Below are 14,115 nucleotides of genomic sequence, written 5' to 3'. Positions count from 1 at the left end.
AGATTTTGAGAAGGCCTATGACAGGGTTGAATGGGAGTTTATATTGATGATGCTAGAAGCCTTTGGATTTCCTGTGGAATTCTATAAGTGGGTGAAGATTCTCCTTAAAGATGCGTCTGCACAGGTAGAGATTAATGGGTCTCTCACTCAGGTTATTAAACTCGGAAGGTCTATTAGACAGGGTTGCCCTCTTGCCCCTGAGCTATTTGTTATAGCCTTTGATACCCTATACTATATTTTAAGAGACTACACCATATCCCCTAAAGTAGGCGGTGTTAAGCTTCCTGATGGGTCTGAACTGATTAATACCCAATTTGTTGATGATTGCACGTTTTGTAGAACTCACCAAACAAAACATGGAAGCCTTGGAGTGCAAAATTAAGTTCTTTGGTGAGATTTCAGGGGCAAAAAATCTCTCAGGCTAAATCTAACCTGCTTGGGTGGAAAGAGGAGCCTCCGGATTGGTCACACCATTTTGGATACCAATGGGGTGGGCCTAATAAGATTGTGAGATACTTGGGGATTCCCTTCGCCATCTCCCCCTCTCTCAAGGAGATGTGGATATGGGTTAGAGGCAAAATTGAAAAGAAGCTCAATAAATGGAATAATAGGTATCTTTCGCTTACTGGTAGAGTGCAAGTTTGTCAAAAACTTCTATCCTCATACAACATTTACTACTCCTCTATTTGGATGTTCTCCAACTATCAAATCCTGGAAATACAAAAAGCTATTAGGAACTTCTTGTGGTCTAACAAGAAAGGAACCAAAAAGATACACTCTGTTAAATGGAGATGGTGCCACATAGAGAAAAGTCTGGGAGGGCTCAGCTTAAAAGACCTGAGAATACAAGGGGTTGCTCTTGCTGCAAAATGGCTCTTTCAGGCATTTGATGGCAATGAACCATGGAAAATTTTGGTAAGAAACAACATCATGAGAGTTGTTCCTAAGAAGGCTAAGTCCTAGAAATCTCTACCCTTTTGTGACCTAGTGGTTGGAGGATTTGCAGTCTCAGTGCAAGGTTCAAGTGTCTTTAAGTCTATTTGGAAAGCCTGGGAAAGTATTAGACCTTTCATCACCAATAGTAGGGCCAGCAACAATGACCATGTCCATGGGGAAAGGTCTATCTGGTGGAACCTTCTCCACTCGTCTAAACCTCTTGCGCTAACTCAAGGGTGCTCTATTAAATCCTGGGCCATTAAAGGCATTCGTTGCTTTAAAGACATTATTGAGAACGATAGACTTATTAGCTGGGATACCCTTAGAGATAGATATAATCTGCAGGAATCCCAAAAGAGAACCTACAATATGATGAAACATGCCTGTACCGAACTGCATCTACCTAAGAACTGCAAGATAAATAATGAAAGATGTTTTGATCTTCTGTGGAATAATAATATTTCTGTGTCCAATATCAAAGCTTTTACTGTTTATAATACTCGAACTTATGATGAATCTATTATAATGTATGCTAATACTCTGTGGTATGCAGACCTCTCTGTGAAATAGTGACAGAAGATATTCTCGCAGCTATGGAGCAGCCCCATTACACCCAAGAAAAAATGTTTTAAATGGTTGATGTTTATTAACAGGCTGCCATTCAAAAAAGATCATAGTAATAGTGATATATGCAATGTGTGTAGAATACCTGAGTCTGTTAGGCACATTTTCTTTGACTGTAATATTGCTAGAGAAATTTGCTTCTTGTTTGATATCTCTATTCCTAATCAGATTCCTATTGTAGATGTTCTCACTTGGTATATTAAGGGCTTGAAAACGGATACTAACCTATTTTGGCATATTCTATCCACTGAAATCTTATGGTATATATGGAGAATTAGAAATGAAGATAAGTACCAAGGTAACGCTAGGGCCCTTACTGAGTCATTTCGTGGACTCACTCTTCATCGTATTTTTTTGCAGGTGGTTGTCACGATGAACATTGAGAAGAACAAATTCATTAGATTCCTGAAAGAGGGACAAGCCAAGATGTTCTTGCATGAATTGGAGAATGGGTACAAGTGAAGGCAGGCTGCAGTAAAACACCAGTCTGTTGATCGAGCAATGGAGAGCCTTGGGCTGGAGATTGGGAAAATTAGAGACCCAGTAAAGGAACACATACAAATGCTTAGTCAACTCTACTCGAGGGTAAGCAGGCCATGTGGATGGAAGGCTCTCTTGGGTGGATGATGTGGATGGAGGCCTTTCAGGACCAAGAGCAAACGTGATTTGACTTCTCCAGTCCATTACCTCACCCATGTGATCTGGCTTCTCGAGTTCATTACAAATATATGCATAATCTTGTATAGTTTTGTATAGTTTTGTTTATAGACATCTTTAGGTTCTTTGGATCAGCGATCCATATGTACAATCAGTTGGAGTCAGTAAGATACTGGTAATGACAATTTTTTTTTGTAACGGTTAACTCCTTATATGCAATATAAAAAAAAATACTTCATAATGTTATGTGGCCCCTCCAACTTAGTTATTGTGATCTTAATAAAAGTGCCCAAAGTTTAACTTTGAGTCTTAGATTTGTATATTTTAATGTATCTAAGATCGACCCTAGCTCATCTTGCTTTATTAATTAATTGGGCTCTGGATTCTCAATCCAATATACCTAATCCCCTATTCTTTCAATGTAATGTCCACCCGCTCCTAAATTAGCCAACCTATCAACCTCTCTATTACCCTCTCGATATATATGGTTGATTGTTGTGGCTTTGAAGAGATTAATAAGATTGTTTGCTCTTTCTAGTAAAGAGTTAGGTTTCCACTTAGGTGAATTTTTCGTTTTGATAGCGTTAATGATAATGTGCGAATCCCCTTCAATGGACAATTTTTTAATACCTAATGCTCTATTGAGGAGGCACTCTACTAGGGCCTCCATTTCTGCTAAGTTATTAGTAGTCTTACCAATAGGTTTGCCCAATGTAGTACATGTGGATCCACCCCAATGACGGATTATGCATCCAATCCTTGTTGTTCCCGGATTGCCTATGGATGCTCCGTCAAAATTAAGTTTAAACCATCGAACTCTGGTTTTGACCATTTACATTTCTCTCAAGCAGTATTTGAGTAGTTGTACCCCCCACACCATAATGTGGTGGGATGATTAGACCGAACCAATTTTTTCTCATTTCACTATCCCATATTGAAAATGAGCAATCCTTTAGATTGCCCTTTCTAAGTCTATTGTTAGTGGTCTCAATTATCACTGCTTCTATTTTATTGCATAGCTATTTCGGCTCCATTCTCTTTCCTTGGAAGATTCTTCGCAATCTCCTAAACTATTGCTGATGGAGATATTTTCCATAAGTCCTTATACAAACTTCTCTTATGCAGTAATGTCCAACTCTTCATATAAGATAATAGACAGTTGGAGGGAGTAGAAGTCCATTGCAATTTATTTCTCAACCATTCCCAACATTTTGATGCATACTGACAGCCTAGCAATAAGTGATTTACTGTTTCCTCACTAGATTCACATAGTTTGCATCTTGAGGGATAAACATTACCTATCTTTCAGAACCATTTTGTTGTCAAAATTCTATTTTGCACAGCTGCCCAGAGGAACATGCTAGCTTTTGGAAGACAGACTTTATCCCAACAAAGATGAATGGGTAGGTCAGTATGATTCCAGTTTGATGTTTTAATGATCTCTTCATATCCCTCCTTGGTCTTGTATGAACCAGTATTTGACCCTGCCCAAACAATCATATCTTCTCCTCCCTTAATGTTAATATGCCTTTGTAACAATGCTTCTTTAAATTCTCTTTTCTCAGTTTCTGAAAGAAGAGTATCGTTACCATTCTTCCCTTCCTAACCAAAGATTGGAACACCATTTGGGATCTTTATGTAGTCCTTTAAATATATACCCCAAGCCCTTGTCAAGACTTCTTTAATTCTAGGACTAATATTGGTTTTATCCAAGGCAGGATAACCCCCCCATGAATCACTCCAGAATTTCACTTTGCTGCCATCTGCAACATCCCAGGTGATTTTGTCTAGAATAAGTTGCCTGCAGTCTAACATGAAGTTCCAGACCTTGGATCCTTTAGGTGGGCTTTGAGTCCTAAAGATGTAGCTTGGATCCGTATTAGTTAATATTTTCTTTGCAGGATTTTTACCCACTTCTTATTTGATTCCATGTACATACGCCAAATTAGTTTTGCCCCTAATGCTAAACTCTGCCAACCTAGGTGCCTGATTCCAACCCCTCCTCTATCTTTGGGCCTACATATTTTATCCCAACTAATAATGGCCAACTTCTTATCATCTGTGGGGCCTTGCCAAAAGAATCTTCTGAGTATTCTTTCCAATTTTGCTTTTTCTCGTTGGGCCAGAGGAATTCATGACAATTGTTAAACAGGGATACCTGATAAGACTGCTTTAATCATGGTAGCCCTGCCTGCATTAGAAAGCCACCGCCCTTTCCAGGAACCAATTCTTTGTTCTATTTTAGATTTGATAGAATCCCATAATTTACTTACCCTAGTACCTTTATCCAGAGGGAGCCCCAACTATTTACATGGGAATGACCCTTTCTTGTGTGCTAAGATTCTACAAATTCTCTCATCTTTTCTTTTAGTATTAATAAATAATATTTCTGACTTGTTCACGTTAACCACATGTCCAAAGGCTTTAGAGCAGCCCAGTAGCAAGGTCTTGAAGGTTTTGGCCTCCTCATTGGTGCTAACCCCAAGGAGCATCGTGTCATCAACAAATTGCTGACATGTGATGTTCTCCACTCTTTCAGTCACTTTTATACCTATAACGCCACCCCTAGATTGTAGAGAATTTATTGATCTGCCAAAAGCTTCTGCCATTATTATGAATAAGAAAGGAGATAACCTTGCCTCAATACTCTGGATATATCAAAATATCCTTCTGGGGTGCCATTAACTAACAAGGAAATTCTGGGGCTAGAAACCCAGCTAAAGATAAGATTTATGTATTGTTTGGCAAAGCCAAATGCCTCCATACACTTACACAAGAATTTGTAGTCAACGTTGCCATAGGCTTTTTTAATATCTAGTTTAATCAACATGCTAGGTTCTTTAATCTTTTGAACTGAATGTATTACTTCATGAGCAATAACTACTCCATCAGTAATGGATCTCCCACAAACGAACCTTGTTTGTTCTTAAAAAATGATATAGGGTTAAATGTTTTTAAGTCTATTAGCTAGGGCTTTAGACAAAATTTTGTATATTGTATTACATAGAGATATGGGCTTGAAATCATCCATATCCTCAACATTCTCTTTTTTTGGAATTAATGCTATAAATGTGTTATTAATCTCATTTAATATCCTACCTGAGTTCCTCATATTTTCCACTGCTTCCCAAATATCCAACCCCATGAAGGACCAACAATGTTGAAAGAAACCTGTTGGGAACCCATCCAGAGCAGGGGATGTCTTAGGGTGAAGTTGAAATACTACAGTTTTGATTTCCTCTATAGTGAATTTGCTTGTTAACATTCTATTTTGCTCTTCTTTTATAATGTTAGGGATGCTAGACAACATTTTCCTTTTAGCATCTAGGTTTGCTGATTCCCAATTATTTAAAATATTTTGAAAGTATGTTACTATTTCCCTTGCTATATCCTTAAGGTCTTCTACCAAGTTACCTTAAGGATTTTTAATTCTATGAACTCTATCAATGCATCTCCTTACCTTTGGGCTGTTGTGAAAGAACTTTGTGTTATTATCATTGTCACTGAGCCATTGTTCTCTGGATTTTTGTTTCTAGAATATTTCTTCCTTTGTAAGAATGTCATCATATTTATGCAATAGTTCTTTTTCTATTAAGAATGTGTTGTTATTCTTTCCTGACCTGATAATTACCTCGTTTAGTTTGTTCAGATTTTCTTCCAAGTTAATTTTTTCTTGGAAAATGTTCTTTAAGTGTTCCTTTTTCCAAGTTAATAATCTCTATTTTATTCTTTTTAGTTTGGTTATGAAGCAAACAATATTTGGCCCTATTACTTGCTCTTCTTTCCACCATTGTTTAATTTGCCCTATGAGGCTTGGATCCTGCAAACACATTCTTTCGAATTTAAATGGACACCTCTTTGGTTTAGCCTCTTCAATTATCAAGGAAATGGGAAAATGATCTGATCCTGAGGAGGTAAGGATAATTGAGCTAAAGGCATTACTGAAGTTTATCAAATCACCTTTAAATAAGAACCGATCTAATTTTTCAGCGACATACTCATTTCCCAATCTATTGTTGTTCCAAGTGAATTTCTCATTGGTCATTTTGACATCTATCATGTTATTACTATTGATCCATTCATTGAATTCTCTTTGGGCTATTGTTTATGTTCGTGCACCCCCCATTTTTCTGTCATATCTCTGACTATGTTAAAGTCTCCCCCTAAGAAATAGGTTTTGTCAGAGTTTGTTGTCATGAATACTTCAATTTCATTCCATGTTTCCCTCTTACTAGTAGTATTGATGGGTCCATATGAAAAAACAAATAGAGTTGCAGATGCTTTTTACCCATCCATCTTGCTATCGATTTTTTTTATAGTTTCTTCATATTTGACCTTTCTAGGATCCAATAATATTGCAAGACCCCCTGCAAACCTGTCCACACTGATCGGAGCCGCCCTCCAAATGCCTAATTTTCGTTTAAGTATGTCCCAATCAAATTCTTTTAATTTAGTCTCTTGAAGCATTATAATTTCTAATCCAAAGGTTGTCAGATAGCGTTTCAGTAAACGCTATTTGTTAGGAGCGTTAAGGCCTCTAGCATTCCATGATGTGACTTTCATTGGACGGTGGGAAGCTTCTTCCCCTTCCCAACATTAAAAAGTGCAGTGATTTTAGTTTGATCGTCAGCAGCCCCAACCAAAGTTCTTAGCTCATTCAGAGATTTCCTACCTCTCCTTTTGCCCACTTTCCCACATTCTGGAGTATCCTTGTTGGGATAGTCTTGATCTAATCCCATTTTAGTATAAAAACCTCCCACCAACTCACTTTCATTCGGGGGTGGAAGATCCCCCTCAAATTCCTCCTGTGCATCCATCTGTAGAATGACCTCAATAAGTTTCTTTTTTTCCATTGCCATTTCTTTTGATTCCTCATCCTCAGACTACTCATCCTCATCAAACAATTGGTTAAAGCCCATCCGATTATAAGTCTCTTCGAGCTCACATGGGATCTGCTCCTCCTCTGATACATTAAACTCCCCTTCCTCTAGGGCACACTGATCATCCAATTGAATATCCTTCGGCCCATCCTGCTCCAAAATTGGAGAAGATGAAGGAAAGGTATTGGGCTGAGGCATAATCGGGCTCTTCGTGATCTCTTCCACCAGAGGCTTCACCAGACTGCTATTATCTACAATTTCAGTGATGATAGACTCAACATATTCTAAATAAAATCCCCCCAACCCCTGTCTGAAAGAGAAATTGATGTTTTTCTCTTGGCTAGGCGAATTAATCTGAGGGGAATTATTAAATGGATTGTGTGTCATAACATTCATAGGCAACGACCCCTCATAGAAGTTTGCCCAAATATTATAGGCCTCTATAGATTTGGTTAATTCCAGTGGTTCTGGACATCGCTTATTGATGTCCATATCAATTAACAATTTCACCTCTGTAGAGGTTTGATAGTTGCCATCAACACCAATAAACGTGCCGAGCATTGCCAATTTCAGATAGAGAGTCAAAATGTAAGTATTCTACTGGCAGGTATGAAATACTGATCCATCTAGGGTTACTCGTGCATTTAGAAGCAAAGGGATCAAAGTTTCTTTGCCAATCCAGAAACCAAAAATTAAAACCATTAAAAATGATCGGATGCCCAAATAATAAATCCTTGTTTAACATTTCGCTATTACAGAGAATGAAAAGAAAATCATTCGGAAGGATAGTGATACTTACCTGTCTGGCATATGCCTGTTCCCACCAATTTGCTATGTCCCAAATGTGCTTACCTTGCCAAGCCGTTTGGCAAAACCCTCAAATTTTTTACATTGATTCTAGTGGGGTTGCATAACTTTGTCATATAATATGAAGACCATGCTATTTCCATCCCTTTTTGGGTTGCTACCAGGGCTGCCAATCTTATCATTGGTATTATTCTGATTAGATGGCCTCGGTCTTGTTTGAGGCGCCTGATTTCTTTTAGGGTTTGCCTGATTTGGAGGCCTCGGTCTTGCTTGAGGAGCCTGATAATTAGTAGAGTTTTTCTTAATGCTTCCATTCTCTGCGTGAATTAGTCTTTGCCTCCTCATATTATTTTGCGATTGCTCATGCCTTGGCACGCCGTTTGGCCTCGCATTCGGGCTACCTGGAGGTTTGGTAGCTCATGAGAAGCCCTTAGGTCCGAAATTTGAAGCCGATTGTTGGTATTGCCTCTACAATTTCTTGGCGCTTATAAAAATAACTTGCTGCCATTCAGATTGAGGTTGCTTAGGCATGGTGTTGTCAGCATTTTGCTGCCTGAAACCCTCATGCGAATTGGCACACATATCAACCCAATCGCCATTATGAAATACCCATTGAGGCTTGTGAGCTTCGACCCCCAAGTTAGGGTGTGCTGTGTTTTTGCCTATAGGAATCCGATTCGAACCTATTGCAATGGGAGGGGGAGCAATATTGTTACAATACCCCATTTTCCTTGCTTGAGCAGGGGGATTTTGTTGATCCAAACCATTCGCCCTGTTGTTAGGGTTTATAAAATTGCGATTTCTTTGAACCTTTCTCATGTCGCATACTTTGTGCTATATGTTATTTACGATCAATAATGTTAATTCATTGTAATAATATTACAAACAAATTTTATATTATATATATGTTTATTTATTTATATAATATAAAAATTTAAAAAATCTAGATTCTAGTAATTTGTTAAATATTTGTTTATTTGATGTGTAAATTAAATTTGAAAACAAAATTTAAACATACTATAAAGATTGTGTTAATGTACCGAAAATTTTGCCTAAAAAAATTCCTTTAGATAGTGGATCTTGAAATCGGTAATAAGATGTAAAAGTTTTAGCCAATTAAATGGAGAAATATAATTTCTATAATTTAGAAACTTAAAAATCATGCATAGTTTTAATTGGTGAAAACACAATTGAATAATAACGAGTTAACCAAAATTGAGTGCAACTATTGCAATAGTACTAGCTCCAATAATACTAGCCTAATGGCAAGTACTAATAAATCTTGCTATTACTATTTATTAGAAGTTCCATACTAGTTAATTTCAGAAATAAAATAAATTTGTGTCATTTATTTAGTTATCTACTTGTTTAGTTGGAATAGTTTAAACTAATAAATCTTGTGTCATAAACAAACTATTAAAATAATCTATTTTCATAAAACTTTTCAATGTTAGTATAATTACATATTTAAGATGAATAAATAATCTAGTAAAATTGTGAAATCCAATTTTGTTATTTGTTAATAGAAATCCGCTAAATTTTTTCCCTAGAAACTCATTTAAAATTAGAATGGTTTGTTTCTTTAGTGTTAGAAACCTGCTTTGGTTTTTATTTATTGGAAATACTAATTTAAAAACAACCAATAATTAGTAAGGAAATCACTGTTCGGCGCTAACTTTATTTTGAATATTTTAGGCGGGTGTGTTGGAAAACAGAAGGCTGAGAGACAACACAACTCAGCCTTTGGGAAATGGATTGGCATGGCAAGGGCAAAAAAACTGGTGTTATATTTTTGACTTCGCTATTGTATAATGCCTGTGCTCATCGATTTCAAATTAGGGCATATGTGATTGAGATCAGAAGATACTGGCCATATGCGATTCAGATAAATTGGTGTTGGTTGTATAAGGTTTTGATAAATGGATATTGACAATTGTATGGTTCAGGCTAATGGGCATTGACCATTTTGCCTTTAAGATAAACGGCTATGGGTATATGCCATTTTCTGATTCAAATTACATCAATGGGCATGGGACATATGCGATAGGGATATATGGGTATGTTACATATGCGATGGAGATATATAGGTTTGGGACTTATATTATTTAGACAAATAATATCGTGATTTTGATTTTATCATAAATATTAACAGGTGCAGAACATTTTGTGATTTGGATATTGATATAAGCCATGCGTGATTCGGATCAATGGGTTCTATGATTTGGATAAACGGGTATAGGTCGTATGCGATGCAGATTAATGTGTATCATTTTATGATTTAGATAAATATGTATAAGGCCATTTGTAATTCTTATAAATGGCGTGGGCTATTTTATGTTTCAGATATACTGGTTAACCAATTTTGCGATTCAAATGTGTATAGGGCTTGTGTGAATGAGATTCAGATGGATAAAAGGGTATACTAACAAGTAAAAAGAGGAGGAAGCGATATCTACTCGGTGTGGTGAAATATATGGGTGGAGACTCGGTAGCAAGTAAGTTTGCATTATCTTGCTTTGTTTCTGAAAAAAATAAAAAAATTTGTAGTCTTGTGATACTGTCTTATTAGTTTAATACTGGGGCATATACAAATTAGGTTGGTTAAAAATTGTTATGAAGGTTAAGGTTACGAGCATTGCAACAAACTAGAATTTCATGTCTGGTTTTGTCAAGCCCAAACAATCAATCTCCTTATTTCACAAAACCATAACTCCCTTCAAAATTCTATTCTTTAAGAAACCTTAAATTGTGCTATATTTATAGTTTGCTTTGGTGGTAGCATTAACTTTTTCCTTCCTTGCTTTTTTACCCTCTATAAATTCTTTAGTGGATTTCGAAGGGTATTGTATACATATTATTTCCTAATGGTAAATGGAAAATAACCATGCATCACAAAGATTCAACTTTTCTTTACAGCACTTGTTCTGTTTTTACCTGTTAAGCGTTTTTGTGAAATCTTGTGTTTATTGATTATGTGACAATATATGTTTCAAGCATAGGGCATGCATGTGCTAACGTCAGAATGCAAGAAGGAAGGGAATTATATTAATGTCAAAAATACTGGATCTGGAGACAAAATGAGGAAGTATTTAATTACACTACTGTAAAATGCTATGCTATGGATTCAAAGTTTGGTCACATATTGGGTGGAGAATAAGAGGATATATTTTCAAGCATAGGGCATGCATGTGCAAACGTCAGAATGCAAGAAGGAAGGGAATTATATTAATGTCAAAAATGCTGGATCTGGAGACAAAATGAGGAAGTATTTAATTACACTATTGTAAAATGCTATGCTATGGATTCAAAGTTTGGTCACATATTGGGTGGAGAATAAGAGGATATATTAATAGTGAGGTTTTGAGCATTCTGAAGTTGATATGGACAGGTGCCTTTATTTTGCCAGTCCCAAATAACTTATTTAACCCAAGATTGAAAATATCAATTGATGCCCAACTTGTCCGATACTTAGACTATAGCTGAATTATGATATCTATTTTCTGTTTGTTTTTCTCTGTTTATGGTTTTCTAGCCAATTGCTGAAGTATATTACATCTATATCATTTCTATACAAGAAAGTCTATTGAAGCAACAAAACAAATGTGCATCCCAAATATTATAGAAGCAACAAACCAAATGTGCATCCCAAATATTATGCCTGTCAGATACTTAGACTATAGCTGAATTATGATATCTATTTTCTGTTTGTTTTTCTCTGTTTATGGTTTTCTAGCCAATTGCTGAAGTATATTACATCTATATCATTTCTATAAAAGAAAGTCTATTGAAGCAACAAAACAAATGTGCATCCCAAATATTATGCCTTCTCGGACGGAGAATCATTTTTGGTTATATCAGTGACTTATATTTACTTGTGCATCCCAAATATTTCCAAATATTATGCCTTCTCTCTCGGCAACGTCTATCCAGCACTCAAAATTTACCATTGAATGTATTTAATAATTAGTTGAAAAAAAAATTCAATTGTATTTTAATTTTTAATTATTTAAAAAACAGGATCAAATGATAAATCTTTGGGTGCTGCATAGGCAATGGCTTCTCTCTCAGACATGATTCTCTTAATCATTTTTGGAGAATCATTTTTGGTTATATCAATGGCTTCTCTCTCAGCCATGATTCTCTTAATCATTTTTGGTTATATCAGTGACTCCCATATCTTGTGCATATAGATTAAATTTTAAGACACATGATTCATGCGCTTATTGACATAAATAAGAACAAAGGAATTAAATCTTTTGTTAAACGTAAACTGGATCGAGAATGAACAAAATTTTGATTAGGCTTGTAAAATTCATTTGTTTTGTAAATTTGGTCACGTATAGGTTGAGTTCAGAACAAATGAATACCCCGTGGGGTTTGGAGCGATTCTGAAGTCAATCAATGCAAGTCTCTTTTCTTTTCCTTTGATATACATGTGTTTTTAGGCCCTTGTTTTTGTCGAAGTAGAGTTCTTTTACATTCAATTTTTTAAAATATCAATTTTTGAATAATGCCAAATTTAATTATAGATATAGCTGATTTGATAATAACTGTTGCTTTTTGGCTTTTCTCTTTTGTATATTCTTCGGTAAGGTGTGATGGTGTTGTATGTGTATTTGTAAGTGATTTTTTTCAAGTGCATAGATCCAATTCTTTCTCTAAGCATTCGTACATATCATTCATTCAAACTCGTAATCATTTTTCGAAGTTGAGAAATTGTTTATATTGAATTTGTTCACAATGCCTCCTCCGGGTCTCTTTTTCATGCCCGTTCGGGTAAGCATTTAAAAATTTGATTTCTTAAGAATTAAGAACATAGAAGAAAACTCGTGTAAATGAGTACTTTACCCTGGGCCTCACGGAAGGAGCGTGTGAATAAGATTTATTGCAATTGTAGTAATACGTGAGTACGTTTCTGATAAAAAACTTGAAATCATTACATTTGTTTGGTGCCCTTAAAAAGGCCACTTCGGAATATTTGTGTATACCAAAATTGTAATCTGCACAAAACATATTGAAATTTCAACCTGAAGTTAAGATTACTAAAGACATGGCATGGTACTTTTGCCATTTCCCCTTCTCACTAAATAGTTACCTCTGATTTGTCTTAATGCTTTAATATTCCCATCCAATGTTTTCCACAACTTGTAGGTCAGCCATAAACCCAAAGCTGTTTGAATTTAGTTCTTTGCAGAAGCATATGGTTTTCTTTCTTTTTCCAATATTGTTGCTGTTTGAATTTAGTTCTTTGCAGAAGCATATGGTTTTCTTTCTTTTTCCAATATTGTTGCTTTCACGATATCTTATTATATTTCTGGATAATTTTGTTTTATTCAATTTTTATTGAAGTGTGAGAATCAAATTTACTAAGTATATTCTTGTGAACACTGGATGGATTTTTAGTCATCAGCAATAATGTTCATTTGATATTTTGATTTCCAGCTTTCGCTTCTTAGAAGTGCTTAAGGTTATTTTCTTGAGTATGCTTATTTAATTTGGAGTCTTCTTAGCGTGTCTCATTTTCCAGAATGAGTGATAATGAACTACAAACGAGCATTACGTGAACCAGAGAACAATTTTACAAGATAAAGCTGCAGGAAACTACGAAAGCATGATTCATTATTGTTTGTCTCAAATAACTAATTTTGATGCAGATTAACAGTAGATTAGACTTGATTTGATTTGTGCTATTATCAAATGCCTTTTACCACTGTATTGACGCTACAGATATTCATGTGAACGACATGATTTATAAATGTTCATAATATACCATGTTATTAGATACTATACTCGTGCTCTTCCCTAACCCAAATATACCCTTTCCTAAGTTGGAAATGCACTTAGCCTGCTTGCATATTTATTGGGTACCGGTATACTTAATGTGAAATTCGACACAGATCCCATGACAATTTAAGAAATAAAATTTAAAAACTCTAAAGAAAAAAAGGGAAATGTTCTACTTACGAGTTGGATATTATGTAAGAGGCAAACAGGTCTCCCATTAACACATACTTGACAATTGACATCATGATTGGATCTTTCTGAGATATAAAGCCCATATGTGTATTAGTGCAACAGGGTTAATAGCATCTCCCTCTTGCAGTGTGGATGGATTTGTGAATAGTAAATCCCTATTCTGTGAAGTCAATTGTCTGCATTATATTTATACATTACTTTTTGCGTCAAAAGTTTATGATTATGGTCTATCTAA

At 35.7% G+C, this 14,115-nt stretch overlaps 1 long non-coding RNA gene across 1 annotated transcript in view; it reads left to right on the top strand.

Moving 5' to 3' along the window:
- The window catches only part of LOC131038695 (uncharacterized), a 111,286-nt gene that overhangs the window by 85,517 nt on the left and 11,654 nt on the right, over positions 1 to 14,115 (top strand). The window contains exon 4 of the long non-coding RNA XR_009104540.2: positions 10,288 to 10,399. This is a non-coding gene — a long non-coding RNA (uncharacterized LOC131038695). The remainder of the gene's footprint in view (positions 1 to 10,287; positions 10,400 to 14,115) is intronic.

Source organism: Cryptomeria japonica, chromosome 9 (genome assembly GCF_030272615.1).
Source record: "Cryptomeria japonica chromosome 9, Sugi_1.0, whole genome shotgun sequence".
In the NCBI taxonomy this organism is placed as follows: domain Eukaryota; kingdom Viridiplantae; phylum Streptophyta; class Pinopsida; order Cupressales; family Cupressaceae; genus Cryptomeria; species Cryptomeria japonica.
Note: the sequence above shows the minus strand (reverse complement) of the source record. Positions and strands in the feature narration are given on the sequence as shown.